Here is a 13,359-nt window from a genome sequence, read left to right as displayed (position 1 = left end):
CTGTGTGTGTGTGTGTGTGTGTGTACTTACCTAATTGTATCTTTACAGGAATGAGTCAAGCTCATACTGTCCCGTGTCTTAAACCATATTTATCGTAAATATCCTTAAATTTGTGAATTGTTTTGGCACACACTATTTCAATCGGTAGTGCATTCCATTGATCAATTGCTCTGTTTGGGAAACTGAATTTCCTTACGTCTTTATCACCTCTCTTATGCAGTTTTTTGCAGTGTCCTCTTGCTGATGCTTTTCCATATGTTAAGTAATCATTTATGTCTATTTTCTCTTTCCCTGATATACACTTATATAGCATTATCATGTCACCTCTTTTCCTTCTCTCCTGTAGTGTTGGTAGATTCAGTTTATTTAGTCTTTCTTCGTAGCTTAGGTCCCTTAAGCTTGGTATCCATCTTGTAGCGGCCCTTTGAACTTTTTCAATCTTGTCTATGTGCTTTTTGAGATGAGGACTCCAGACTACTGATGCATATTCCAGGGTTGGTCTAATGAATGATGTTATTATCCTTCTTAGCATGTCTTCATTTATGTATGTGAATGCTATTCTCATATTTGCAAGCAATGTATACATGTTCCGTACCTTCTCGCTGATGTGGTCAGCCGGAGATAGTCTGTTATTGATAATCACACCTAGGTCTTTCTCTCTTTCTGATGTGTATAGGGTTTTATTTCCTATCTTATAATCCCAATCAGGTCTTTTTCCACTTTTACCAAACTTGATTACATGACACTTGTCCACATTGAATTCCATTTGCCATGTACTACTCCGTTCATGAAGTTTATTTAATTCTTCTTGTACCTCTTTACAAGAGTCTGTGTTAGTAATTCTCATATGTATTTTTGCATCATCTGCAAACATATTCAGATAGCTATCATTTCCAGTGTTAATGTTTATATCATTTATATACACTAAAAACATGATTGGTGTGTGTGTGTGTGTGTGTGATTGGTGTGTGTGTGTGTGTGTGTGTGTGTGTGTTCTTACCTAATTGTTCTTTACAGGAATGAGTCAAGCTCGTACTGTCCCGTGTCTTAAACCATATTTATCGTACATATCCTTAAATTTGTGAATTGTTTTGGCACACACTATTTCAATCGGTAGTGCATTCCATTGATCAATTGCTCTGTTTGGGAAACTGAATTTCCTTACGTCTTTATCACCTCTCTTCTTATGCAGTTTTTTGCAGTGTCCTCTTGCTGATGCTTCTCCATATGTTAAGTAATCATTTATGTCTATTTTCTCCTCTCCTGATATGCATTTATATAGCATTATCATGTCACCTCTTTTCCTTCTCTCCTGTAGTGTTGGTAGATTCAGTTTATTTAGTCTTTCTTCGTAGCTTAGGTCCCTTAAGCTTGGTATCCATCTTGTAGCGGCCCTTTGAACTTTTTCAAACTTGTCTATATGCCGTTTGAGATGAGGACTCCAGACTAATGATGCATATTCCAGGGTTGGTCTAATGAACGATATTATTATCCTTCTTAGCATGTCTTCATTTATGTATGTGAATGCTATTCTCATATTTGCAAGCAGTGTACACATGTTCCGCACGTTCTCACTGATGTGGTCAGCCGGAGATAGTCTGTTATTGATAATCACACCTAGGTCTTTCTCTCTTTCTGATGTGTATAGGGTTTTATTTCCTAACTTATAATCCCAATCAGGTCTTTTTCCACTTTTACCAAACTTGATTACATGACACTTGTCCACATTGAATTCCATTTGCCATGTACTACTCCATTCATGAAGTTTATTTAATTCTTCTTGTAGCTCTTTACAAGAGTCTGTGTTAGTAATTCTCCTTTGTATTTTTGCATCATCTGCAAACATATTCAGATAGCTCTCATTTCCAGTGTTACTGTTTATATCATTTATATACACTAAAAACATGATTGGTGCCAGCACTGAACCCTGTGGTACTCCACTAGTCACTTCTTTCCATGATGAGTAGTTTCCTCTTAGTACTGTCCTCATTTCTCTTTTTATGAGAAAGTCTTGCATCCAACAAAACAGTTTGCCTCGAATTCCTCCTTGATGGTACAGTTTCCATAAAAGTCTTTGGTGTGGTACTGTGTCAAAAGCTTTCTTGAAATCTAAATAGATACTGTCCACCCATCCTTCCCTTTCCTGTATTGTGTTTGTTACTCTGTCATAGTAGCTCAACAGATTAGTAACACATGATTTTCCTTTTCTGAAACCAAACTGTCTTTCTGTTATCATACTGTGTTCTTCTAGATGATTTACCCAAGCTTTTCTTATAAGTTTTTCTAATACCTTGCTTACAACACTGGTCAGTGATACTGGTCGGTAGTTGAGTGGATTTTGTCTATTTCCTTTCTTGAATGAGGGGACAATATTTGCTTTTTTCCAAATATCAGGTAGTTTACCTTGACTCAAGGATTTCTTGAAAATTAAAAATAATGGTTTACTTAACTCCTTTGTACATTCTCGTAATACCCAACATGAAATTTCATCAGGACCACTTGCTTTTCCTATGTCTAATCTACTTAACTCCTCCTGCATTACTTTTTCTGCTATTTGTATATCTGGTAGTATGTGTGGACATGCGTGTTCCACATAGTCCCTCTCAAAATTTTTTTCTTCTGTAAAAACTAATTGGAAATTCTTATTTAGTGCTTCACAAATATCTTTCTCTTGTGTATAAGTGATTCCCTCGTCCGTAATGGATTGCATTATATCTTTTACTTTAGTTTTGCTTCTGATATAGCTGTAAAACAGCTTTGGTTGATCACTACTTTTATTTATTATATCCTCCTCAAACTGTTTCTGGGCTTCCCTCCTGATTCTTGTATAGTCGTTTCTTGCCTGTTTGTAATTATTAAACTCCCTTTCACTATTGTGTCTTCTGTATCTATTCCACAACAAATCTCTTCTTTCTTTTGATTTTTTACATTCTGTATTGAACCATTTCTGTATTTTCTTATCTGCTTCCTTGTGCTGTGGAATGTACTTCTGGACTCCTATTTCATAAAATTCACGAAAAATTTTATATACAGCATTTAAATCTTGTCTTCTAAGCTCATTTTCCCGATCAACTTCTAAGAAATACTTCTTTAGGTCTTGATAATTTCCCTTTTTATAGTTTAGGCTCTTTTTGTAACTATCATTGCTGTTTACTATGTCATATGCTATCCTGAAGTTATAATTTAGTACTGCATGATCGCTTTTGCCGAGTGGAGGGTGATATATTAAACTGTCAATATCATTTTCTTGCCTTGTAAATATTAGATCTAGCACTGAAGGTACATCAAGTTCTCTTTTTATGGTGGTTTCCCTCACATGTTGCGTTAAGAAAAACTCTTGTACGAGATCCAGGAGCTTTTGGTCCCAACAGCTTTCTTGGCTATTTATATCTAGAGTATTCCAATTTATATTTGTTTTGAAGTCCCCAGTTAGTATAATTCTTTCCGATTTCTCTTCCATTTTATGTAGCAATGATCTTACATTCTGAATTGTACTCTCTGCCAGGTCCTCATATTCGTCTCTTTCCCATGTGTTTGATCTGGGTGGCATGTACAAATTGGCTACAATTACTTTACCTTCAGATGTGTCGATCTCTACTGCTATCAGTTCTACTTGTGATGGTATATCTAGTTTTATTTCCTTGACTTTTAGATTTTTCTTAGTTAATATTATAATTCCTCCTCCTTTTTTTAAATATCTGTCTCTTCTCCATATATTGTATTCTTCTAAGTTTAGTATGTCATTTGATATCCTTGGTATTAATTTTGTTTCAGTTAGGCATATTATTTGTGGTTCATTTTCTCTGACATAATCATTCATCTCTAGTAATTTAGATACCATTCCATCCACATTTGAGTACATCAACTTTATCATCTTGTTTATATACTTGTCATGACATGGTTCTACTACCTTCCTCCTTTTTCTTCCATCCTGTTTGTGTCCCACTTTCGTACCTGTAAGCCAATTACTTTGTAAAAAAAAAAATTCTTCTTCTCCTCTTCTGATCTTCTCTCATTTTTTGTTTTTGCTTCTTCCCTTTTCTCTTTCAGTAATTCCAGTTCCTCTTGTGTTAGGCATCTTTTTATCCATACATTTTTGAACTCCTCTTTTTCCATAAGATTCTTTGCATTTTTTAGTATCTCTTCCACAGTGTTTACACTCTGGAAAGTCACCTTTAGAGGTCTTGTCTTGCTTTTCTCGTATTTCCCTAACCTTTTGTGTTCCTCTATGTCTTTACTACAGATTTCCTCTGATACTTCTTTCAGTAAGCTCATTACATTTGCCATCTCCTTTTTGTCTCTTGTGATCTTGTTTTTAACTTCTTCCTCTTCTATACCAGTGATTACTATAGATTTGTTTATATCTACTGAATGTCTGACTAACTTTGGATTGTTTTGGATTATTCTTTTCACCTCCTTTTTAATGCTTTTTCCCTCCACCCTTGTTTCTAAGTCTTTCTTTACTTTCACCATTTCAGCATATGTGGTTTCTACATTTTTGTAGCTTTGCACAGCTTCATTCACTTGTGTTATCTTCTCCTCAATATCACTGTTCTGGTCAATAAGACTGCTAACTTGCCTAATTGTCTCTGTGTCATTTTTGAACTCTTCCATAACACTCTCGTGATTGACTACTGTACTTGCCATTTCACTCATTTTCTTCCTAAGTGTACTCAATTCCACTGTTAGTTCACTGATGGTTGTGTCTTTCTTATTGGCCTCCCTTCCTAGTTTTTCTATTTCTTCCTTTTGCAAGTGCATCTGCTTCTTTATTTCATCAATTTCATTTTTGAAAGCCATTTTTAGTTTGTTTACACATTCAACCAGGCTATTGTGAGTCTCTACTTCAACCAGTTCTTGGTAGAAATCATCATTTTGCTTTTTAGCTTTATCCCTTTTCTTTTCCAGATTTGTTTTACTGAAGTATGTATCCATTTTGCAATACTTAAAGTGCAAAGCATGTACTTACAATCTCCGTGTTGTTGTAGTCTAAACAAACCTCAGAGATGACTCAGCATATTCTATCGTATTGGTTCTATTTCCTGTTTGAACAAGTCTTGTTTAAACTTATTTTTTTTTTTCCTTTTAATAATGAACAATCATTTAGTCTAACCTGGTACTGAGCTTGACTCATACAAAGATACTATTTAGGTAATGCCACTGGCCGTGATGATTTGGTACGGAGCGCCGGTGTCGCACGTCCGCCTAGATTGAATCCCTGTGTGTGTGTGTGTGTGTGTGTGTGTGTGTGTGTGTGTGCTCTCTATATCAGCCTATACATTATTGACAGTATTTCTCGTTTTATTGTCAACACTTACCATTGGATCCAGGTATCCAAACCGGCCCCACATTCTGGTTACGGCTGAGGAACTGCCCATCCAACAAGCCATAATGGTGGACGACCCAACATCGGAGGAGGGCAAGCGACTATCTTTCACTGGTCCGGCAGACAACGTCATGCAGATTGTTGCAAGATACATGAACCTCACGTAAGTTTTTATTATCCATCAGTAATATGAAGACTTAGATTTGATGCCAGTTAAGTACACGAGGATCATTCAGGCAGATAATCTATTTTTGTTCAATCCCAGTCTTCCATTAGAACATGATACATATTAGTAGGTTGACATCCAGGTTGCCTTTGGTACTGCTGGAAAAATTGTCAAGTGTTTTGCCACAGAGTTAGAATGTTTATGAGGTTCTTCAGGAGGATAATGCATTTAGCTTTTCCAGCTTCAGATATGTATCACATATTCAATGAGTTAACCCCGAGTTTTTCATGCACATCATCTCTCTTTGAACCTAATGGAATGCTAGATGTGTTTCTTGTGAGTAATATTAGTAGCCAAGAATAATGAAGCTGGAATGACGAGTGGATGGGGTGTGACACATAGCTGCTGGACACTCCAATGCTTGATCATTTAGTTTTGTTTATTTCCTTTTTCTGAAAGCGTTGTAATTTTTACCTGCCTGGAAGTTCAGAGCAATGATGATGGATTTTTCGAGGCTTCGGCAGGAAAAATATAAGACCAACCTCTACATTAGTGAGTGATGAGCCCAAATTACAACGGTTGTTGTTAACCCTATCAGTGTGATGATGTAATTTCTATTAAATTCTTGCTATCTCCATGTGATTACATTATTGCAAACAGCACTCACGGACACACCACACACTATAATGTCACTCACTATCATTCTTTATAAGTTACACAGTCGCATTGTATGCTTGTTTGTCCTTCATTCACGCCCAAACCAGGAGTTAGAGACCCCCGGACCCATATATATTTTGAATCAGGGTGACCAAAGGATGGTTTTAGGGGGTTCAAAATTCAGATCTGGGTCACTTCAGGTCACCAGTTGAGTGTCTACCTTTTGGCCCGGGCAACGCCGGGTTCCCCTGCAGCCCAGTTTTTGGCATGGAGACTCACATGACCTCCTGTTCGGACACAGTCTATGTGAGGTTTACCTCCGAGGTCATCTTAGGTCACAGGTAGGAGTTCATTTGAGGTCACTGGTAATACACACTCGAACGACTGGATCCAGCATCCCAATTTTTGGCATGGAGACTCATGTGACCTCCATTTCGGACATAAGGTATGTGAGATTGACCTATGAGGTCATTTGAGGTCACTAGTGAGAGGTTATTTGAGGTCACCAGTAATACACATTTGAACGACTGGACCCAGCTGCCCAATTTTTGGCCTGGAGACTCACTTGACCTCCAGTTCGGACGGGATGTGAGGTTGACCTCCGAGGTCATTTGAGGTCACCAATTGGAGATCAGTTGAGGTCATTGTAATACATGTTTAAACGACTGGGCCCAGTAGTCCAATTTTGGCATGGAGACTCTCATGACCTTCAGTTCAGACAAAGGCATTGTGAGGTTGACCGAGGTCATTTGAGGTCACCAATCAGAGGTAATTTGAGGTCAACGGTAATAGTAAACAAATGTACACAAATACTGTGCGTTAGTCTGCAAATCCAGAAATAGAAAGTTCCTGGACCTTATATATCCTTCTTCAAAAGCATAAAATGTACATGGTATATCTGGAGTAGAACAAAGACTGGACTAGAACAAATTGCATTAGAGTGTTCACCTTTTGGGCCTGGCAATACCAGGTACCTCTCCTAGTTTCATATAAAACTCACACCGTCACACTTCTTCCATACCATAACTGTGACACCTCCTAGTGCCATACATCATAATGGCAACACCCCATACTCTCAGACCTAGACTGCCACATCAAACTCTTGAACACCAGACACGACACAAGATTTGGGGCCCTTCCCGACCAGAAAAGGACAGCATCATCCTTTGTTTGCAATATGTTACTATCTACTAGCACAGCATTACTTTGTTGGTTTTAAATAGTGACTCATGTCGTGGGTGTTGATTTCGGTTCTGTGTAACATTTTTCCTACATATGCAAAGTTTATTTTCCCTGGATGATGACCCTTCCATTTTTTAACTTAACCTGTCCCAACCTAACCCAGGCTTACAGGTTAACCTAACTGACCAACCTAGTCTGATACTTAGAAAGCAAACTTGACTTACACTTTCTTGGATTAAAAAAAAAAAAAAAAGTGCAAAACTAGTACACAGAACGGAAATCAATATCCTAGGTAGTCCTGACTTCGTTACCATCCAAACTCTGTGTCAAATGCATGCATGGGAGATGAGCTGTGATTCGAGGGGGATAAAAAAAAAAAAAATATACATCTCATGATGAGTGGTGATTGTTTCTATGAGGTCAGAAGGGCATTGGTTAATCCCAGATGACACAACGAGTAAAATGCAACTAACGGCCAAATTACTAATCTGAATGGCTGAAGCTGTTTGTAAGCCGAGTAGTTTCAGGTCATCCAAGGAACAACTGTGATGTTTAGATGAGGCTAGCCTGTATGCCATGTTATACAGTGTATCCAACAATGAGATAAAAAGTACAGATACATTTTAACCTCAACATGCTTATCACAAATGAAAGAAAAAAACTGGAGGCTGCCTTACCCATTGCGATCCCAGTTTATAAACTTTGAATCAAATGAAACTTTTGTAGTTTGTTCATGCTACTTACAGCTAATATTATTTTACTCGAGTAGGCCACTTGTACTGCAGTGCTTAATGAATGTTATATCAAACTCTTTTCCAGTTTGCAAAATGTATCCTATTTGAATAAAAATTCATGTAATTCAGTTGAAAATGTTATTAATACTGCACTTACTTTCAGGTACACGTACAGGCGGCCTGCAGACAACAGCTGGGGTACTCTACAGAGTGATGGATCCTGGACTGGCATGATAGGCCTCATCATTCGCGAGGTGAGGCACTGCGGCGGCACAGTATAATGCCCATTGTGATACTTGCATCATATAATATTACTCACAGGGAAGTTTTGACATTAATTTATCGATAAACGAGGTGAGACACTGTGGAGGCACAGCATAATGCCCATTATGATACTTGTTTCTTAAAATATTACTGAAAAAAGTTTTGACACTAATTCATCAATACTTTTGGCATATTCTCACGCTGACCCCTCCCTAAATGTCGACAAGGAGATAGCTCGCTCAGAATAGGTTCCACTGACAATATTGCAACTCCTTTTCAACTTAGTTCATGAGAAGGCAAAGATTGGTTGGAGAACATATTATTTTGACCAGTAACCAAGGAGATTTATTCCTGTTTCATAACCAGAGCATATCAAACTTAATCACTACTGTGTATTGAAGTAAGTGATCCAGTTTGATCAGGTAAAAACAAACCGATTATCCTCTACATCTGTTCACAGTCGAACCTGGTTACTTAATATGGTGTGTGGTTTGCAACTTGAGGGATTTGTATTGTACTGTGCACCGGCAAAATATTAAAGAAAACATCCACCTGTTATCACAACACTTAAAGTACATCTACTGTTTTTGTCAGGAGGTTGAGATGACGCCTGGACCAGTTTTAATGGGCCATGTCCACAGCAAGGTAACAGACTACAGTTCTTATATTTTCACGGGAGGTTTTGGTATTCTTGCTGCCCGTGGTTGCCCTAAGGCGAACCCGTGGGGCTTCCTGCTTCCTCTGTCACCGCAGGTATGGGCGGGTGTGTTCACAGCATTGGTGGCAGTGATCACTGTCATGCTGGTCCTGCCATCCTTCCTTCCCCAACATGCTAACCAGCCACCCAGGCAAGAGACCAACATCTTCAACTGTGTTCAGGTCCTCCTTCAAGAAGGTAAACTTCTTAATTAGTTAGGTGAGTGGACTACAAAAAAAAAAAAAAAATAGATGAATGGCAAAATCGAAAGCAGAAACTTGTTTCATGTTCCTTTTATGATATGAGACTGTGACCTGGTAACACTATATGGCAAAGAGTTGATGGATATGCTCTAAAAAAAACCATATACAGTTATTATTAACCCCTTAACCGCGGGGTGTCACTTTGGTGATGCTCGGGCCCAATGGATCATACTGCAGAAAGTCACTTTTGTGATTCTGTGTTATTTTGAATTCGCCCAGGCTTTCAAGTGGTGACTTGTATCATCTATCAGTATTGCCAGTGTCCAACAATAGTCAGCACTGCTAATGTAATTTGTACTCCCATCCATTGTTGATAATTTAGCCATTTTTTCCCGTTCTTGACTCCCCTCCATACCTCCCTTCCATTCTTGCCTGCCCGGCTGCTCCACACTACAGAAATCTTCCCCAGATTTTTCCACTGATTTCATCCATTGAAATGAGCCTTATGCCCTATTCTAATACAAAATAACATATACATATAAAAGAAATAAGGTAAATGATAGTGCCATACACTTGGAATTGGCTAATTATCACCTGGCAACACCCCATGTGCACTAGTTCATTAATTTTCCCTGCTTATTTCCCCTTGAAATATGCCATATGACCTATTCTTGTAATAAAAATATATATAAGAAAGGAAGGGAGAAGCCTAAGTGATATTGACATTCACATGAAACTACCTAATTTATTATGTATTGTCTAGATTTCCTACCAATCATTTCATAGCATATAAATTAGCAGCTGTCACCACACTGACATTGTCAACCCTTGGCTGCCCATATACGCCACGTCATTCAGTTCAGTGTCATCCTTTGAGGTGAAACCATGTCGCACTCGCGTCCCTCCATTTCTGCTGCTTCTGCGCTCATTGCAAAGAGCCCTGTGACCTCTACCCCTACTAAACCTCATGTGGGAAGTGGTAAAGGACTAAGTGACTCTGCTGTTGAACATGAACTGGCTGAATTGTCGATGATAATGATGGATAGTGACTTTGATCTTTCGGGTGAATCGTGTGATGAGCCTGAGGAGGAAATCGTGACAGAAACTGCCAGTACGAGTGCTTCAGTGTCCCAAGTTCGTCCTAGCTCCAGGGAAAGGAGCCATTAGTGCAGCAAGGGAAGGAATTTGGGAAGGTGGTGAGGAAGAGGTGGGTTAGCCCCAGAACAATGGCCCTGCATGACCCAGCCTGCCATGAGTCCCGAGGTGAATCACCTCCCTGCTCTCCCAGCCCCACTTCACTAATATCTTCCACCTCTTCAGTGAAAATTTCTCCTGAGTCTTCGTCGTCAGAGTCTCCACCAGCACCTACAGTGAAGGCAGGCCGTAGGGGATGAGGTAAATCCCTGACTCATCGTGAAAGTAGAGTACCATCTAGAGTAAGGGCTGCTAGTGGTACATGGCAACCTAAAGTCAGTTGGAATGACCTTGAAATGGCCCAGTCTACCTTACAGCCACCCTCATCCACCCTCTCCCAGCCTACACCGCCACGAGGGGGAACCCTGGTTGCCTTCGTGTGGACGGAAGGTTCCGATTTCGTCCCTGAACAACTCCACTTTGATGAGAGTTCCTCAGGGATACAGTCTGCCTTCACTCTTGACGAGGATGCTAAGTGTGTGGACTACCTTTTGGCCTTCCATGATGACGAAGTTATGAAGCACATATGTGATGAGACCAACAGGTACAAATCACAACATGCTGCAAGTGGTGCAGGTGCAGCGCAAATGCAACAGTGGGCCGTGCTTGGAGTGTAGGAACTTTGTGTTCTTCGCCCTCATGCTTCTCATGCCCCATTCAAAGAAGCATGAGTTGGAAGAATACTAGTATATGGACCCTTACTACCCTCACCCACCTTCAGTAAGTACATGGCCAGAGATCGCTTCTGTAACATCATGGGAAACATGCATTTTACCAACAACGATGTACCTTCCCAGACTGACCCACTCTGGAAGATCCGGGAGATTCTGAACAGCATGAAGGACAAATTTGTCATTCTTCCACCCATTTCAGAAGGTTGTCATATACGAATCCGTGGTTTTGTTCAGAGGACGTCTGAGGTTCGTACCATACATTCCAAGCAAATGTCATCGCTTTGGAATCAAGTTCTTTGTACTGTGCAACTATAAGAGGGGGTACATCCTTGATTTCGTCATCTATTCAGCCAGCATTGTCGATCTGGACAAAACACACCCCCTTGGCTTTTCAGCCTTTGAAGTGGAAGTGCTGCTTGAAATGTATTTTGGTGGGACTCATGTGCTGTATACCGACAACTACTATACAGCACCGAAAATTGCTAAATACCTTTCAGAGCACGGGATCGGCTCCTGCGGCACTGTCAAGAGCAATCATGCCCACTTCCCCAAATTCCCCGAGGCAGGAAATTTGCAGCAAGGAGACAAGCACCTACGTAAGTCTGAGAAGATGCTGGCAATACGGTGGTATGACAAGAGGGTCGTGCACATGCTCACCACCGTACACAAAGGGGAACTGAAAGGCAGTGGGAAGGTCGACTGTAGGACAGGCAAACCTGTGATGAAACCTGATCCTGTCATCGACTACAGTATCAACATGTGGCTGGTGGACAAGTCCGACATGATGACTGGAGAGACCGACTGCCTCAGGAAGAATACTATGTGGTACAGGAAAATGTTTCTGCATCTCATTGACATGACGATGCTGAACGCCTTCATCCTGTACAAGATGAAGGTAAAGCCACCCATGTCCTTCTCCCTGAGGTTGTTCGCCAGGACTTGTGTTCAGCAGCTGCTTGAGACGTATGGCAGGGTGACAGCAACAGCTCCAAGGCGCCATTCTGTTAAACTTCCTGACAGACTTGAGCAGAGGGGGTACATGGATCGGCACAGACTGGTGCAAATGCCTGCCAGAACGAAGAGGAAGGCTGCGATCTGCAGGTGCCAGGTGTGTGCACATACCACCAGACGCACACCTGAGCACAGACGCACCTCTTTGCAGTGCGCCGAGTGCCAGGTTCCCCTCTGCGTAACATGCTTCTTTGATTACCACAGTCTGAAGCAGTTCTAAAACAGTGCAAGTGGAAATGTAAATAATGTGTAAATAGCAAGTGAAAGCAATGGATGTAAATATGATTGAACAGAGGAATATAGTTTTATAAGTTACTGCAAGTGACAGTGCATAAAATAGTGTAAATAAATTAGAATTGTAAATAATGTAAATACAAGAGAAAATGTAAATAGAAATGTAAATAATTAGTAATATAAGAATATGAGTACAAATACTTGGAGTAATGACAGTGAAAGTGAAAGCTTCGCTCTCTACTTAGTTTACTGAACGAGAAAGTGAATGCCTGGAGTGAAAATAAACTACTATTACTGAAGGAAACTTATGGATAAATACCGTAAATATATATGAGTCTAATAAAGTACTAGGAATATAAAGTGTGTGTTTATGAATAATAAATGACAGAATACCAGCGGGGAACAAGCGTGGGTGGGAAGTTTGTACGTGCTCGTAACTTACATTGTTTTCACAGTTTTTTTTTTTTTGGAGTATGGATTCGAAACTACTTGAAAATCATAGAATAGTGTTTCTAGTGATAATATCAAGCTGTGGTAATCATGTTACGGGGTGTCAGGAAGTGTAAAGTGGAGACTTCGTTACCCAACTTCAGAAGTTTCCACAAGTCCTACGGTAGTCGAAGAAGGCTCAGCAAACATCTCAGGAGAATGCTAAATGTATGTGCCATAAGCATATAAAATTATAATATTCTAGGACTAATAACTGATTTTTGGCAAATATTTTTTTAAAGTCAGTCGGAGCGCAAATATCCCCAAAGGGACTTGCAAGGACTGCCTCTGACATCCCCGCAGTTAAGGGGTTAAACAGCTTAGAATTAATTACTTGCAAGTAACAGACTATCAGCCTCATATCATACAGGGAAACCTGATGTATACAGGGCGAAGTCTGAGTCACAAAGACTTTTACTTGATAACCTAAATTGTGGGGAAAGGAAAAATATGATATTTAAGGTGGCATATCAGATGAAGAGGGATAATCGGGATATTATAGGTGAGCAATGTGTGGAGAATGATGAA

General features: G+C 39.8%; 1 pseudogene; it reads left to right on the top strand.

Annotated features, from left to right (window-relative positions):
- The first annotated feature begins 5,391 nt into the window (after positions 1-5,391).
- The window catches only part of LOC145406114 (uncharacterized), a 32,183-nt pseudogene continuing 24,215 nt past the window's right edge, over positions 5,392-13,359 (top strand).

The sequence above is a fragment of the Coenobita brevimanus genome, chromosome 8, assembly GCF_032717465.1.
Source record: "Coenobita brevimanus isolate Jiangsu-jjx chromosome 8, ASM3271746v2, whole genome shotgun sequence".
Taxonomy (NCBI): Eukaryota; Metazoa; Arthropoda; class Malacostraca; order Decapoda; family Coenobitidae; genus Coenobita; species Coenobita brevimanus.
This window is presented reverse-complemented; position numbering and strand designations above follow the sequence as displayed.